The sequence below is a fragment of the Haliaeetus leucocephalus genome, unplaced genomic scaffold (genome assembly GCF_000737465.1).
Source record: "Haliaeetus leucocephalus isolate CR32 unplaced genomic scaffold, Haliaeetus_leucocephalus-4.0 Scaffold0, whole genome shotgun sequence".
NCBI classification, from domain to species: Eukaryota; Metazoa; Chordata; class Aves; order Accipitriformes; family Accipitridae; genus Haliaeetus; species Haliaeetus leucocephalus.
The window spans coordinates 28,614,594-28,630,716 of NW_010972436.1; positions in this window are offsets into that span (position 1 = coordinate 28,614,594).

The following is a 16,123-nucleotide window of genomic DNA, read 5'->3' on the forward strand; positions in this document are numbered from 1 at the left end:
AGGACTTACAGCTGGGGTCTGGGATGTGGGTACATAACAAGTTTGTTGCAATAGATTCTCCAGTTCTCTGTGTCAGCTATGATTAGCAGCCCAGGGTCAGACCTTCCCAATCCAGAGAGTTTTATGTTTTTAGCCATTGCCGGCACAATACAGATAAGCCGTCCATGCCGTTATTTATTTGTGACTGAAAACAAGGCATGGGAGAACGTGCCAGTGAGAATGCTGTGTTCCCACAGCCTTCTTGCGTAAATATTTCTCTTTTGTCAGCAATAAAAGGTCTGGGATGCTGATGCAGAAGATAAGAGTGCAGCTGTGCCAGCTCTGCAGACTTGAAGCAGATGGACCGTGCGTGTGTGTGTTCAGTCCTGCTAAAGGAGAAAGAGAGATATGGGAAAGAAGTGGCTCCTACAAGTGTGAGCTGCACTTTGGAGCAGTAGTTATTTCCCACTGGCTTTCGACAAGAAGCCTGACCTCTCTTGCACTTGCAAGACCCAGTAAGTAATGCAATGTCCTCTTCTTAAAAAGGCCTGATCTGATTCAGCTCACTATTTAAACGCCTTTCTCGGTCCCAGAACGATACATCTGGAGCTGTAGTTGTTTAAGAGAGAGGAAAAAGCCCCCCCCCCCCCCTAGGATGCTGATGATGGTAGAGGTGTCTCCAATGCCATGTTTTGGTATTGTTATCAAGCCTGGAAGAAGTGTAATTCAGGGTTCACACTGTCTCACACCAGCTACTGCAGAGCTTCTTCCAGCTGCAGTTGAAGTATGTGATGTTGGCCTATATGAGAGCCTGGAAAAGGGACTGGGAATTTGGTCCAGTCTTGCAGATCCACAAAGACCTGCAGCCAAACGGGAAAATCTTAACATGCACAAAAATCCGTGTGCAAGCACACCTAGGAAATAGGTATTTACATGCACAGTAATGCCTGTGTATTTAAATAGGCAGATGCATAAGAGCACATACAGATTGATGCAAGTACATTTTCACTTCTGTATGCAAATTTGTGGTTAATGTAATTATACCATATTTGCTCTAGTGATACTGTACCAATTTTCCCTGGACCTTATAGTATGCCTAGTCATACAATATTTGTTTTACGTTGCTTCTTATGATGGTGAGAGCATGTCTAGGGCTCATCTAACTAAAACCATCTGCATACACAGGCACATACATGGATGAACACATGTGTATACACACATGTACATAGGTATACATTTCTGTGTACCTAAGGGCATGTGCTTGTTCTTTCACAGACACTTCGTCTCTATTTATCTATCTGTATATGTATACACCCTCATTTGTCTACAGATACACACATATATTCATGATGATTTTCTTCCTATGGGAATAAAAGGAGAGTCAATTTTTAAAAGGTGTACTACTACAACACAATTGAAATTTTTAATGATAAAATTGTGCTTTTTACAGACTTTTTCTATAAGGAAATTTCCAGCCTCCATTCAGTTATACAGTTGTCCATTTTTTTCTGATATTTCTGATGTTTTCCCAAAGCTGACAATGAAAACAGCTCTTACTTCCAGTCAATTCCACCTTATATCTCTCATGCTCTGAGTGGATTTTAATGGATATTTCAGTTACTAGTATCACAAGGGACATAAGCTGCTTTGAAATAAATGTGCTGTTTCCACTATTTTTTAAAGTAAAAAGAAAGGGGAAAAAAGAGAAAAAGAACACTAGTTTTGATCTTGATGACTGTTTGGCCCATATAAGCTCATTGGATTTACACTACTTGGATATGTAGCAATTCAGTTACGCCAAAGCCAAATATTGTACTGCACCCTGCTTTCTTCATTATCTATTGTCTCTGATATTTGACTGGAGAAAGGTATTTTTTCATTGATTCTATGGCTTTATTCTCTGCACTGTACTGATGGGATATTGCTACATCTTGCAAAATGTAAGTAATCTTTTCCTGGTTCCACTTTTTGTTTCTCAGTATCCTCTTGCAGGTGTGGGGTTCATGAGAAACAGACTTGTTCTGATGTATTGACACAGCTGCTGGAAAAAAATCAGTTTTTAAAGTAAAATATGACTCAGAGGAGCAAGATGCTGAGCCTTTGAAGCTGGATTCTTATCTTGCTGACATCTGTATAAATCCAGAATGCTTCTTTAGAGATGCACTAGGTCAACAGGAAGGTCCTTGGGACTTTTCCTTTCTGGTGGTGTCTTTCTGGGTGATTCTTTATACACGACTTCATGGCTCTGATTCCTTTCCCAAACTCTATCTATTTTGAGGGTGTTATCCCAATCTCCATGCTGCTGGTCCAGAGGATATTATGTCATATCTGATGCCTCTGTGCAGATGTCCTTGGTGCCTGGGAACATCTTTAAAGGTTTTTATGTGAGCCACCTCAATGGAGATGGTTCACCTTAAGGGAGATGGTTTATGTAAAAGCAGCAGTAACACATACATGCAGTTTCTCCTGCTGTTCTTCTCTTTCATAATGTCTGATACCGCAAGATCATACAATGACCAGGAAGCTCCACGGCCTTCAGCTACATATCTCCCTCCTCCATATAGCAAGAGGAACCATGGATCTGTCCCTGCTCTCCCAAAATCCTGTGGGACTCCAGCTGATATTCTCATTCTCCACAAAGCAATTGTGTGGGACTTCAAAGCATCGCTCACTATTACAGGGTGCTCGCCATGAAACTGAAGTGGCTGAAACCTATGCAAAATAAACCCAAAGTTAGTTGATACTGGTAACGTAGATCAGCTATTAGCTTGTAGGCAACTGCTGAGCATCAAATCTTCAGTCATAGAAAAAGGGATTGAACCAGCTTATGGCTTCCCTGTGTTTTCTCCATTCCCAGCCTTTTTGTATCTATCTCCTTTGCTCAGTTAAGTCCTTCTTAGGGCTTTTCAGTAGAGTCATCAGTGTATGACAGTGGCTCACAATGGACTCTGGATGTAGACTCAGAGGCAATTTCTTCCCCTACCCTAATACTTTTCCCCCATCTTCTATAGAGAATCAAACTTCCCTTCATGTTCACATTTTGAGTAGTCAAGACTGGTCTAAATATTTTTGAAAGAACAACCACAGTAGCTGGTTATCACACTAGTGGCTCTAGGAGAAGGTAAACAAATTAACCTTAAAATAATTAAGAATGATATGGGCAGGTCCTCAGACTTCTCTACTTTCTATGAAAAGAAAATTGTTTTATTAATACTCTTTTCAGGTAGTCTTCCTGCCTTTAACACAAAATCTAGATTTTTTTTTTTTCCCCAGACATTCAATTTATGAAAAAAAGTAGTATTCAGGCCAAACATCAACATATCTTTATGAAGAAAGGCTGACACAACCATTTCTGGCAATGGAAAATTTTCTTTGTTTCCTCAATGGACAGGTCTTAGAGCTAAACTACATTTCCCAGGATTCAGCTGTGTTCATTTACATGTTTTTCTGTAGCGAATTATGGGAAATACTGTCAATGCCATGGGTCCAGCCCATGGAGGAGAGTGGGAACATCTAAGCTTCAGTGTCCCTCAGGCTCTGCAGCCACATTTGGTTCTTGGTCAAAGTATTTTGGTGTTTGAGTTTTTGACAAACAAAACAAAATGCCATTCCCCTCCCATTTTCCTGAGGAAAAGTTCATTTGTTATTGTTCTTAACAACTCTCTACAGAAATTTCTTTCTTTTTTCTTTTTTCCTTACTCTTATCCAATTGAATAGGAAAATTCCTCAGCACAGGCATTGCCTCAGGACCAGAAGCCCTGAAATGATTAAAGGACAACCCTTTCTGCCTTGCCACTTAAATTTGATCGGTTTCTCATGCAACACACCAAGGCTTTTTTTCCAGATCAGCTAAAGCTGAAACATCCCTTTTGTGTGCCACAAGGAAATTCTGGTCTCACAAAGAACCGTGCAACCTGGTGACAAAATTAGAAGTCACGGGATGCGGGGGGAGGGAGGAATAATGGAGGAAAAGCATCCTCCAGCTCTGGCAGAGCTGGAAGAATTAATCCCCTGAAATTCTGCTGTTTACTCAGGAAAGGAACACAAGGCTTTTTTTTTTTTTTTTTCCTCTCTGAGGAAACCAGAGAACAGTTTTAAAAATACCAAACCTTCAGCATTTTCACTTAATTACAGAGTAGGAGTTGGTGAGGGCACAGCATGGCTTCTTTTTTGTGCTGCTGGCTGCATTTTTTGGTGGCTGTTGTTTCATTTTAATGTTTTAGGCTTAGATTTTGTTTTGTTTTTTCTGGTTTGCCTTCTATTTTGGACACGTTCTGCAGCAACTCTATCCTTCAGTTTGGGAAATTTTTGGGGCTTTCGTTCAAGTTTTGTGAAGACTTCATTGTCTGAATGCTGTAGAGACTCAAATAACACAGCCTAGGCAGTGGCTGGAGTGTTCACAGGTACCGAGAAAAGAGGTTAAACACGTAGAATGGGGAGGGGGATCATTACAAACACTTAAAATAGAGGTCTTCCAAGCCTCTGAGGAGATACTGCAATTCTTTATCTAAAACTCTTTTTGTATATGTGTAACTGCAAATAAATCCTTGTGCATGTAAGCCTGTCTCAATGTCTCTCCTGCAAGACGTGGCTGTATTTCACCAAACTTCAGCTGTGCAAAGCCGATATGGAAGGGTTTGCCAGGGAACCAGGTGCCAGAAGAGAAACTGCAGCATCTGTTGGCCATGGGAGCAGAGAGGCTGAGTGTGGACTGGTGGTGTGAAAATCACTGGTGGCGTAGCCATGCACATCGTTCTCAGGCTGTGTAGGGTCAGCAGCAGAGCTCCCCATTGGCCTGGAGCAGTGGTGGTCGCTCAGTTAGACTAAACTGCATTCAACACCCCATTTTCTCCAAATCTGTTGCTCTTTTCCTTATCTGTCCAACTCCAAAACAACAAAAAACATAGGGAGGTCGACATAAACCACCTACAAAACTCACCCTAGATCCCTTCTCTTTGCCCTGCAGATGTATATTTCACCAAGCGTCATAGTTCTGGCTTCCTCCCAGCAGGATGACCCCTAAAATCCAAAACTTAAAATACTTTCTTAAAAAAAAAACCAACACAAAACAATAAACACATATTTGTACAGGCTGCTTACATGTCCCTTGGAAGAAAATACCTTCTTAGAGACTTTACAGTTGTCCAAGAGCTCCAGACTTTTATTTGCTTTTCCTCTTCAATAAGAAAGAAATACAAAAAAAAATGCAAAGGCTTTCAATCCCATCAGATGTTTTTTTAAAATATGGGCATGCTTTAAATGTCTTAATAACATGTCTGCGTCTTGAATTCTTGGAGTCTTGAGGAAACTACCTAGCTAAGTGGAAATGTAAATAAAGGCCATTTGCAGCTAACAAAATGAATAATGGCATTTTGCATTACCGAGCAATCCCAGATAGCTAGGCCTGCCTATTACCACCCTCTTTGATTGCTCAGCCAGACCACAGAGTCCCCTGCAAGCCAAGAGCCATCCCCTCTCCTGCAGTTACAGCAACCTCCAAAAGATGATCGTAGCTGGTGGTTTATTTCATGCAGCCGTTGATTGCTCCAGTGACAAAGTATAGCAGAGCCCCTATGGTTGGGCTTCAGGATGAAAGAACCCCATACTTACAGGATCTGCCTTTTCCCAGTTACTCCCTTTTGCAGTCCTAGCACACCAACCACACTCCATACAGTTGCACTTATTTTTATCTTGTCCAGCAGCAGCATGAGAGGGAGAAAGGGGAAAGAAGAGGGAAAAGGGAACAGATCCTCATCATTTTTTTCCTTTCTGTAAGGCTCATTTCTTCCAACAATGAACATTAAGGTACTAAACAGCTCATGCAGGGCCCCAGTCAGTTCCCACAGCTGTTTCCAGACATCTTAGTTTGCTGACCTCAAGAAATAGCCTGATAGTAGGCTCAAAATGACAACAAGCATATTAATGTTTGTATTATGACTATTAATAATACTGCTATTTTAGCTCCCTAAAGACCAGAACCCATTTTGCCAGGCAACGTACAAGCTGTGAGGACCACATCCTGGTCATCTGCCCAACACACAACTTGGCTACTATGGTACCTAAGGGAGAGAGGGCAATGAATCATTCAGGCAGTGGGGGGATTTTACCTAACGTCAGGCCACAGGCTCTACTAACTCCTGATCAAGAGTAATAAATAGACACATCCAGAGGATGCTGCTGTGATGACCAGACCAGGTGGGATTCATCAGTCTATGACGCCCATCTATTCCTGTTGACTGCATGAGGAGCACCAGTAAATACCTGATATTGGACTCTTAATATTTAGATAACTGAAGTTAGGTAAGATGAATCCCACCATTTCTGTCCAGGACTGCCAGACCCTGGCTTCTCCACAGTCACTGGAGAAGAATGGATGTGACCTCTGTAGCAGGCAGATTGATGCAGCTGTCAGGAAAAAAAACCCACATGTGGTCCTAGAAAGCCTGCAGTCTCAAAAGACACAAAAAGCAAAAGGACGGAGAAAAAAGATGACATATTTTGCTTAAAGCCAGTGTGAAAGCTGAGACAGGAAAATTCAGATGAAGGTACATCAGACGTTATAAAGATAAGTAGTTTTCAGTCACTCCTCTAGAAAAATGTGCAAAATCCATAAATTCTTCCAAAGATATCTTCCATGTTGTGCAGATGCCTAGGGAGGTGCTTGTCCTCATCCTTGGAATGACGGTCTGAGAACATTCAGCTAAATTTCACCCTCCCATGCTAAGCACTTCCACTGTATTGAAAAGGGATTGTTTAGGCTGTGAATGAGGTCAGGTTTTGTCCCATAAGCCAGTCAAACACAGGCAAACAATATTCCTAACACTTACCCTCCAAAGGGGTTCTAGCCAAATTTTAGACATCTGCATTTTCTCACCTAGTATAAACTATGCATCTCAGTGTCCACTGTAATGAGCAGGGCTATGTCCGTGAGGCAATATGAGATGAGATCAATAACCTCCATAAGGAATCTATTAGTCTTCACTTACCCTAGAGGAGCCTGAATGATGAACTGGGGCTAGAGAAAGTCCCTTTGTTAGATCAACAAGTGTAACTACGAGGTCCCCTCATCAGCACATTTTAATGGCACCAAAACCACTCCCTGTTGTCTCTTCAACAGCTTGTCATATGCCTGGAAAAATTACTTCATGTCTCACGATCTTGAAGGTAACTTTCTCATCTGACTGGCTTCGCTTGTTCAACCTGAATGTCTGGAGGAAGAAAAATAACGAGCAACGCTCGTTACTGTCCAAAGTCTCCCTGAGCCAGGGTAAAGCTGTTGATGGAAGTCCGCATAAGCGTGAAAGACTAGAAAACTGGGAGTTCAGTATTGGTCAACATGAACATGCCATGACCTAACTGTCTAACACATAGTGAGCAGCTGTGTCAATGAAGCAGAAGGTCTGAGCGTGTCCAATGTAATGAACTGTGCGTACCTGGAAACCTGAAAGAGTGACAAAGTAGTAACTAGGTAGGAGAAGGGAGAACGCGTGCGTGGTTAAGGCAGGCAGCTGATGAGGGGTTGCAGGCTAGACACAGGGTAGAATTGTGCTTCGTAGTGGGCTGCGATAACATATGATTCATGTGAAAGAATCCATTTTTAAGGAAAACAAAAATCCATCCATAGGAAGAAGTAGTTCATATCAAGTTTACTACTTGATTATGATGGGGATTTTCTTACTTGCTGCTTTTCACCAAGAAAGAAGTCTGAGTTGCAAATCACAAATTGAGCTATGTGGCTGAACAAAGCTGAGTCGAGGTCCTTTAAAAGATGGGATTAAGAGCATCTTCTGAAGCAGAGGGTAAATGAACAACCATATAGAACAGTACCAGAGGGGCTGGTACTCAATTAAGTAGAGATCAGTACCCTGATCTGCTTGGAAGGTCAGTAGTGAGCAGTGGCAGCATCAGAATTTTCAGGAAATCACCAACATTTTCACAAACCCTAAGGTGAACTAGACTAAAGCCTCTTGATGGTACAGAAGTTAAGGATTTGAATTATGGGAGACAAAGCTATGATTTGAAGTCCTGCCTCCCCCTAAGGCCAGCAGGTAACGGGCATATGTGAGAAGATGGATGGGGTGAAAGTTATCATGGTGCCAAAGGGAAGGCATGCTTTTCCTTCTGTAAAGCCTAAAAAGAACAGAGCTCTTCTTCTACTCACTAAGCTAGACTCAGGAGAGCAAAAAGGAGGGGGAAGGGAAGGGAAGGGAAGGGAAGGGAAGGGAAGGGAAGGGAAGGGAAGGGAAGAGGACAGGAGAGGAGAGGAGAGGAGAGGAGAAGAGAAGAGAAAAGAAGAGAAGAGAAGAGAAGAGGAGAAAAGAAGAGAAGAGAAAAGAAAAGAAAAGAAAAGAAAAGAAAAGAAAAGAAAAGAAAAGAAAAGAAAAGAGAAAAGAAAAAAACCTAAACCAAACCAGCAGTACTGCTTCACAGCTTCTGAGCTAGGGTCACCTAGTATCAGCCTGATCCACCATAATTGATGCAATTCCTGCTGTTGATTTTCGTGGGCATTGATGACATCATACTAGAGGAGAGAGATTCCCCTGTGACGAGGGATGTATCCACTTTAAGACTCAACGCAGCACTTCATGGATTGCCTAGCAGACGGAACTAGACATCCGCTTGAAGCACAGCCTTCTCTGTAGACATGATTGAGGTTTAACACACACAGCAGAAAAGCAAAGGAGACAAAAAGGAGTTGGATGTCACGCTTCCAGCCTCCTGAATGCCACTTAAGAGAGCCTCATATTCTATGCCATAACCCAGACACAAGACTTGCATTTTCTAGCACTCACACATAAAACCACACTCCCAAAAGAAGCTGGGGTTGTACCTATGTCATTACAGCAATTGTAGGCACAGAGCAGGGACTTAAAGTATAGGTGGCTTTTTTTGCAGCATAGTAAACTGCTGTCCCTTCTAATTAAAGGTAATAAAAGCAGTCATTTGTGTGAGAAGATTTTTCAAAATTTAAGCCCTCAAATTCTCAGCTCCTAAACCAGTATCACAATGGCCCACATAGATTCTTATTATTACTAAAATTATGGTCTACCTTGAACTGTACAAATGCAGAGTAAGGGGGAAAAGAAATGAGAGAGCTATTGCCCATCCCCAAAGATCAGCTAAATCCCAGGAAACTCTACAGGTAGCCAAGCTGTCCTCTCCTTAAACACTTCTAGATGGGTACCTCACAGCCCTGTCCACAGAAGGCTGATAGCAGAACATAGAAGATGATATTGCAGGAAACTAATGCTCCCTACTTATACAGTACAGAAATACTGATATAAAGGAAATTGCATGGAGAGTAAAGGCCCATCTGGCAAGAGTAGGAGTAGCAGAACTGAGCCCTTTACTAAGAATCCAGCCCAGGTTACATGTCAAAGTCTAAGAAAGTTGGCTAATAGTACTTGGAAGTTACTAAAGCAGTCAGAATTTAATTTGGCCTTGCAACTAATAACAGAATTCTGATAATACAGACATAAAATCAATAGTTCCCACCCCACCACCCTACAGGAGGTTATATCACTTTAGCCCTTGCTCCTGACAGTATCCCTATGCCATAAATGAGTTTAACTGCTCCCCCTAAAATCAGGTCCTTGACAACTGTGCCTTTGAGTCTAGTGGAGCCACTGCTGGAATAATATTTCTGCCAATATGGGACAGGACGCTGGGTTCTGGTTTTAGTGCCGTTTGCTTTGTGAGGCTCTGCTGGGTGACTGGCCCCATTGTTCAATATTGAGGCGGATACTCTGAGTCACTTCTTGTAGAAAATCTGTTTTCTATAAAGAACTGACAACCCCATGAGTCATTTACCTTTGTTACCAGTTGGAACCAAAGGGATGATGGAGGACAGGGTATTGAAAGCAGAAGCTGGCTTCCTCTGGGAGATAGTGAATTGGATCTTCAGCACAGCCCAAAGCAAAAGGAGCTCCAGAAAGGACACACACAAGCCCTGTTCTAATGAACCAGATTTGGGCTAGCAGTTTCTCTGGCCCAGAAATAAGGTGGAGAGCTATTATGAGTTGCTGAGGGAAAACATGCCTCAGAGACAGCCCTAAAACACTAACCAGGCCATGGGCGTAACCCCATTTCCCATGGGGTTTAGCCTGTACTTCTCACCTTAAATAACTCCATGGAGGTCATACTCAGGCAAACAGACTTCTTAAATGTCATGTATCATGTCACACATCCAGCATGACCCTCCAAAGTAGTTCCTATCTCGCTGTTTCCTCTAGCTAGTCTGGGACATCATGTATTTACAGGGTGGAACCACAGATTCTTTTCTACTCCATGATCATATGTGTCCAATTCTATTTTGATCTACTGGATCCAGTGCCTCACATCCTGGAGTGGAGAAAGACCATGGCATTGCACAGTTGTTTTTGATCCACAGCCTGTCATAGGGCCTTCTTTGCATCTCCAGCCTGACTTTGCAAAGACCCTAAATCCTTCTATGACGTGGCCTTACATGCTGAACGTGCACCCAGCTCCCCAAACATGTTCCTACCATGTGCTGTCCTACAGGGCATCTCCCCTTAAAAGATCTGCTCATTGAAAAGATGCTCATGCCACACCAGTAATAAGTGATTGCACCTTTGTTCACATACTGATCCAGCTACTTTAGCCAAGATTTGGAGAAATGGTAAGCGAGCGCGGCCTCTTTCCCACTCTTCTTTGCTTAATCCTCACCTATCTGGCTGGATGTGAACAGATCCAGAGCCTGCACAGACTGCTCTGGGTTGTTTGGACATTATCCCTCCTTCTTCCTCTAAATCACAGACATGCAGTCCAAGACAAAGTCTAACCCATTGCTGGCAACAAAAGGCATCTAAAAACATTCCTGCTGCAACATCCTCCCGATTTCTCAGCTCTGCACTGAGCTCTAGGAGAAATGCTATCTGATTGCCTGAACATGGAAATGCCTGTATTCACAGTCTGGGTCTGGATGGGATTCCCTTTGTGGCTTCAGAAAACCCCTGTCTGAGAAAAGATAATAACTGGAGAAGAGCCCAAGCCACAGAACTGGGATCTGAACTCCTCTGCTTAGATCTGTTCATCTGCTCCCTCCTGCAGGAGCAAAACTGCTGCAAGGCACCTGCTGAATGAAACTGATGCTTGGCGTAGAGGGAAACAGCTTTGCAATGATTAAAGCCAGTTGCGCTCAGCCGCAGAGGAAATCATTCTGCTTCCATGGCCTTTCGGGGGTTGATTTCATATGACGTGAACGCTCCGCCTTGCTGAGTTTGTTTTCTGCCTGGTCTCCTAAGGACATGGGGGTATGTGCTCTGACTGTGACTTGATGCATGTAGGAACGCCTCTCTGTCCCCTTGCTGCATCCCCTCACAGCTTTCATCTCATGTGCCAATGGCAGATAAACTTGAGATAAACTCCCACAAGCTTCTACGCAGCTTAGTGAATATCCACATCCAAATAGAGCCAAGAGGCTTGACAACTTCTCCCGTCTAGAGAAAAGATGTGATGAGAGCTCCAACTTTATTAATGACCAACGAGATCACATGGAGGAAGATTTATGGAGGCTGTAACTAAGATAAATTGGTTGGAAGAATCCACTCCCAGTCCCAGAGGAGCCCCTGGTACTCTATCAGGTAGAAGCTCACACATGGCCTCCTGTATGATTCAGTGAAAAAAATCAACCAGCCTTGAAACACACTGGAGACCAGACATCCTGGTTTCCACTGTGCATAAAATGGCTTTATTTTGTATGTGTGGAGCAATTTTTGGTCAGCTACGGTTTCTGAGCTGCGAGACAACTAGTGACACATTTTCAGGCATTTTCCTTGAATCCTTGAAAGGTGAAAGATCTTTTTAGCTAAAAGAAGGTTTATTTTTAATAAAAGTGAACAGAAGGCGGCGGGGGCGTAAAGTCGCTCTGTACTCACGTAACTCCAGGGTCCAGGATTTGAAAAAAACTAGGATTAACCAATTTGGTCTTAGTGAATTTCCACAATTCGCTGCCAATTCTGCTTTGAAATAAAGGTCATTACAAGCACTGACAAATATGACCCTCTTCTCGCCAAAATAAGTTTAACTGGATTTCTGTGGTGTATGCTCAGCACTCTGAGAAGACCAACTTCTGCAGAAAACATTAAAAAAAACATAAAAAAAAACATCAAGGAGCAAGACATTCCTGTAAAGGTTTCCATAAAAATATATCTCAGGATATGAGCCAGCTGCAAAATTGAGCACTGAAGAGATAACCTTTCGGAGATGTCAAATATGTTGTCCCCAGAAAGGAGATTTCATGTTCCCGTTGATGACAAACTGTTGCTATCAGATGAGATAACTCCTCTGTGCCTGACTTGCAGAAATTGTAGAAGGATTAATAGGGATTGGCATTCATCATTAAAAGGGGAAGAAGTGCTTGGATGGTATGGCCATTTTCAGGCTGAGATGCAAGTTGGATTGTGAGTTATATGAGCAACACAGAATTATACACAACAACATATACCAGTGAGTGGATTGTGTGTGCCTCTGTGTAATTTATTGCCATCTCATTGATGTGGTCAGATTGGAGTATTATTCGTAGGCATATTACAAATCTTTGCTGGCTTTAAGAAAAGGAAACATTTACATTGGCCAGACATTTGGGATAATAAATCAAAAACTCAGCAATCCATTAAAACAATGTAGATAGGAACCTGAAGGCAGATTTCTGGACAAATTTCAGAGCCCCTGTTAGAGAGAAATTAAGCAACAGAAGGGCAGGGAGCTTGAGATACTGATCAGGTTCTTTCAAAGCCTTCTTTGAATGGACAAAAAGGATTTTCTCTCACTGTGGGTGGGTGCAGAGGCTGTCCTGTCACCTGCTGAGTTCGTGCCCCACAAAACAACAGGCATGAGACCTCCCAAATGGCAGAGAGACTCTTTCACCCCTTCCATGCTCTGCCCATTGCAGTAGGATCAAGGAGAGGTCAAGTGAACAGGGATTTCAGATGGTGTAGGATAACCTTGTCATGAAATGGGGTGTCCACCTGGCCAGAAGAATTCAAGCAACATACGAGGGAGCTTTTGGCCATCATCTACATGGCTCACAGCATGCACCAAGTGTGCCATGACCACAACAGAGAGATTGGTCCAAAAGTCTTGAGTGAGATGACCTTGAGATGGGGAAAGGGAAGCTGAGACTCCGACCGGGTGACTTTATCAAGTCTGGCATGTGCCAAAATGCACAGCCAGGCCAGGCCATTCAGGAGGGGACTTCTTCACTGCAGCTCTGGTGAGACAGGAGGAGATGGACCAGCAGCTCTCCATGGCAGTGCTGCGGCTGGGTTTTTGGTCCAAAAACCCGATACCGTCTGCGTGCGTCTGCGTAATCGGAAACCGTTCTGAGAGGGGACAGTGGTACAAGAGAGCTTGTCTGTTTGAAGTATGACCTTATAAATGATTTGCAATGAGCCTGGACCATTTTCACACCCTCCAGGCCAACGTTTTGAGGCCTCAGGAACTGAGAGTGGAAATTGCATGACTGATTTGTTGGAGATTCTCATGGTCATTATTTTTAGATCATCTGTGTGTGGTGCAGTCTTTACCTCAGTTTAGTATGAGTCAGTTGGAAGCAGCTACTCCATTATGTTATACAAAAGCTCTTATTTTCTCTCAAAACTCTGGCAATGAACATACCAGAGAGCTGTCAGCCTCCTTGGCTCTAAGTGATAACTGAACTACATAGTGCCAGAAGTAAAATGCATTACAAAAATGTGCTCGGGGGAAGAAAGGAGCTATAAAATGTTTTGTAGGTACAAGTCATGGCACTGCGGCAGACTGGAAATAGATGGGGCTTTTAAGCTGAACAGACCAACAGGAGCTACAGAGGTGCCAGAAACAGTGATGCTTCTGTTAAAAGAAACCAAAGGCCACATGCAGTTGCAGCTTAACGGATAAAATTTAACATTTCCAATGCTGAGTTAAAATCAATAAGAGGAGTACATAAGGTAAATGCTTAAATCAATTATACACTGGATAACAGTGCTTGAGGAATAACACTAATAATCTCTTAACCTCTTGATCTCCTCACAGATGGTAATTATCAGAAGTGCGGAAAGATCAAAGCAATTGAGGAAGAATTTGAGGATGTTTTTCTGAGAATGGAGAATTTCCCAACACACTGTGGAATGCCACTCGATGATCGACGCTTTTTGAAGGGTTCCTATTACCAAAGGACACAGTCTGGAAGAAGAGTATGATGACTCTATTGCCTTGGGAATCACAGCAAGAACAGAAAAATGAACAATGTTGATAAGATCACTGGTTCTTGTCAGGAGAAAAAAAAAGAAACAAAGAAAAAAAAAAGAAGGGAGGGAGGGAGGGAAGTAAGGAAGGAGGGGAGAAAGAGAAAAAGAGAAAGACAGAAGGAAGCTAGGAAGGAAGGAAAGAAAGAAAGAAAGAAAGAAAGAAAGAAGGAGCTAGAATCTTGTGCTTATTAATAAGTTCCAAGGAAACTAAATAAATATGAATAAAAGGAAAAAATCTATTATTTAGAGAAAAGGAAATCCTGAGAGAAAATGCTTCTCTTTTTTTTATGCTTGATGTAGAACAAACCTGATCTGCATTTATCACTGTTAAATTGTCAAACGTTTCTATTGAAGTATGACATCTTTTGACATTTGCTCAACAGAAAATGAGGGGGGGGAAAGTGTTCTAAGTGATGGCAGGCTCACAGGAGACAAGCAGATGTACAGAGCAATATCTCCATGTATTTGAAGTCCTAGGATCTGCCACCTCTTCACAGAGGCTACAGTGCAAAACAACAGGAATATCTGCGATGTCCCGTAAGACAGCCTTTGTAGCCACATGAAGACTTTTGCCATGGTAAAAGTAGGAAAAAGTGGGGGTCCTTAGTGGGCAAACTGGACAGAAAGTCTTTTAGCTGATGAAACAAAATAGGAGTTATAAATTTTTTACCGGGAAAAATGTAAAAGTCAATGAAGCCTTTTGCTGTGGTAGTCTGTTAGGGTTCACGGCAGTTCTGGATGCTCTAGTGCTGGACAGTGCTGAATTTGTGGTGAGATGGAAATGAGCTTAGGCTGACTTAACTTCAGAGACTTTGATGAAATATCAGGTAAAGCATTGCAATCCCAAAAAATGTGACCGTAAAGATCTTAGGAATATATGAGTAGCACAAATGTCAATATATTGATGTTTAGCCAATACCAAGAGATATTCTAATAACCTGTTAAATGAATGCAAAGGAATATGGAAATGCTTTGTAGTGTTAAAAAAAAAAAAAAAAAGTTGTAATAATAGTGCTTTGTCATTCTCCTGGACAGAAGTCCTTTAACTTTTCCAATTGCTTGCTTTTGTTGGGAAAAGAGGGTGAATTATGAGAGGTAAAAAAAAAAAAAAAAGAAAAAGAAAGAGAGATTACCAGCAAGGCTTTTCCTTTTTATGACTATTTCTTTGCTTTTGGTCATACTGAATATTAATTCCTGCTCTTCATTTCTTCTTAACTAAGTCCAGGTTTGTAATGCTTTTACTACCCCCAGTCAAATCCAAAAAAGGAAACCTCTCCCAGTCCCATGCAGGCATAGACTTGCTTCTTTTTCCCAGATAAAATTAATTCAAATGAAAACTAACTTTTTTGAGTCCTAGGACATGGTACAAAAAGCGTTCACCATCACCAGACCTGAGCGGTCAAGGTGCAACAAGGGTGCTGCAAGAGGAGCTACAGGTTTACATGGCAGCCCATTACACCTCAGCAATTACTCAAACACTGAGCATTGCTAGTTACTTTGGTTAATGATATTGTCATAAGGAGCTGCAATTCTAAATCATATTAATCTGAATTGTCAGTTATTGTTATGTCAGGCTGGAAAAGGCAGATGCAGGGAATTGTTCCTTTAACAGACTCTGGCATAATCCAGCTGGAATGGCCTATTCCATTAGGTACAGCTCGTGCTTTGCAATGTAGAAGAGGTAAAACTCAGACCAGTCAAGGTGACTTCTGCTAGACATTTTGGCTTTGTTTTTGGAATAACTCAGATAAATGCATGTCTGAGAACAGAATTTCTACCTGCAAAAGCAATGCGCTGCATAGAATAAAAGATGAACTGCTAGACTTAGTAGCAATGAATACAGTTAACTCTTGGAAGACCACATGTAAAATGGAAAATTATCACAGTGTGTAAGC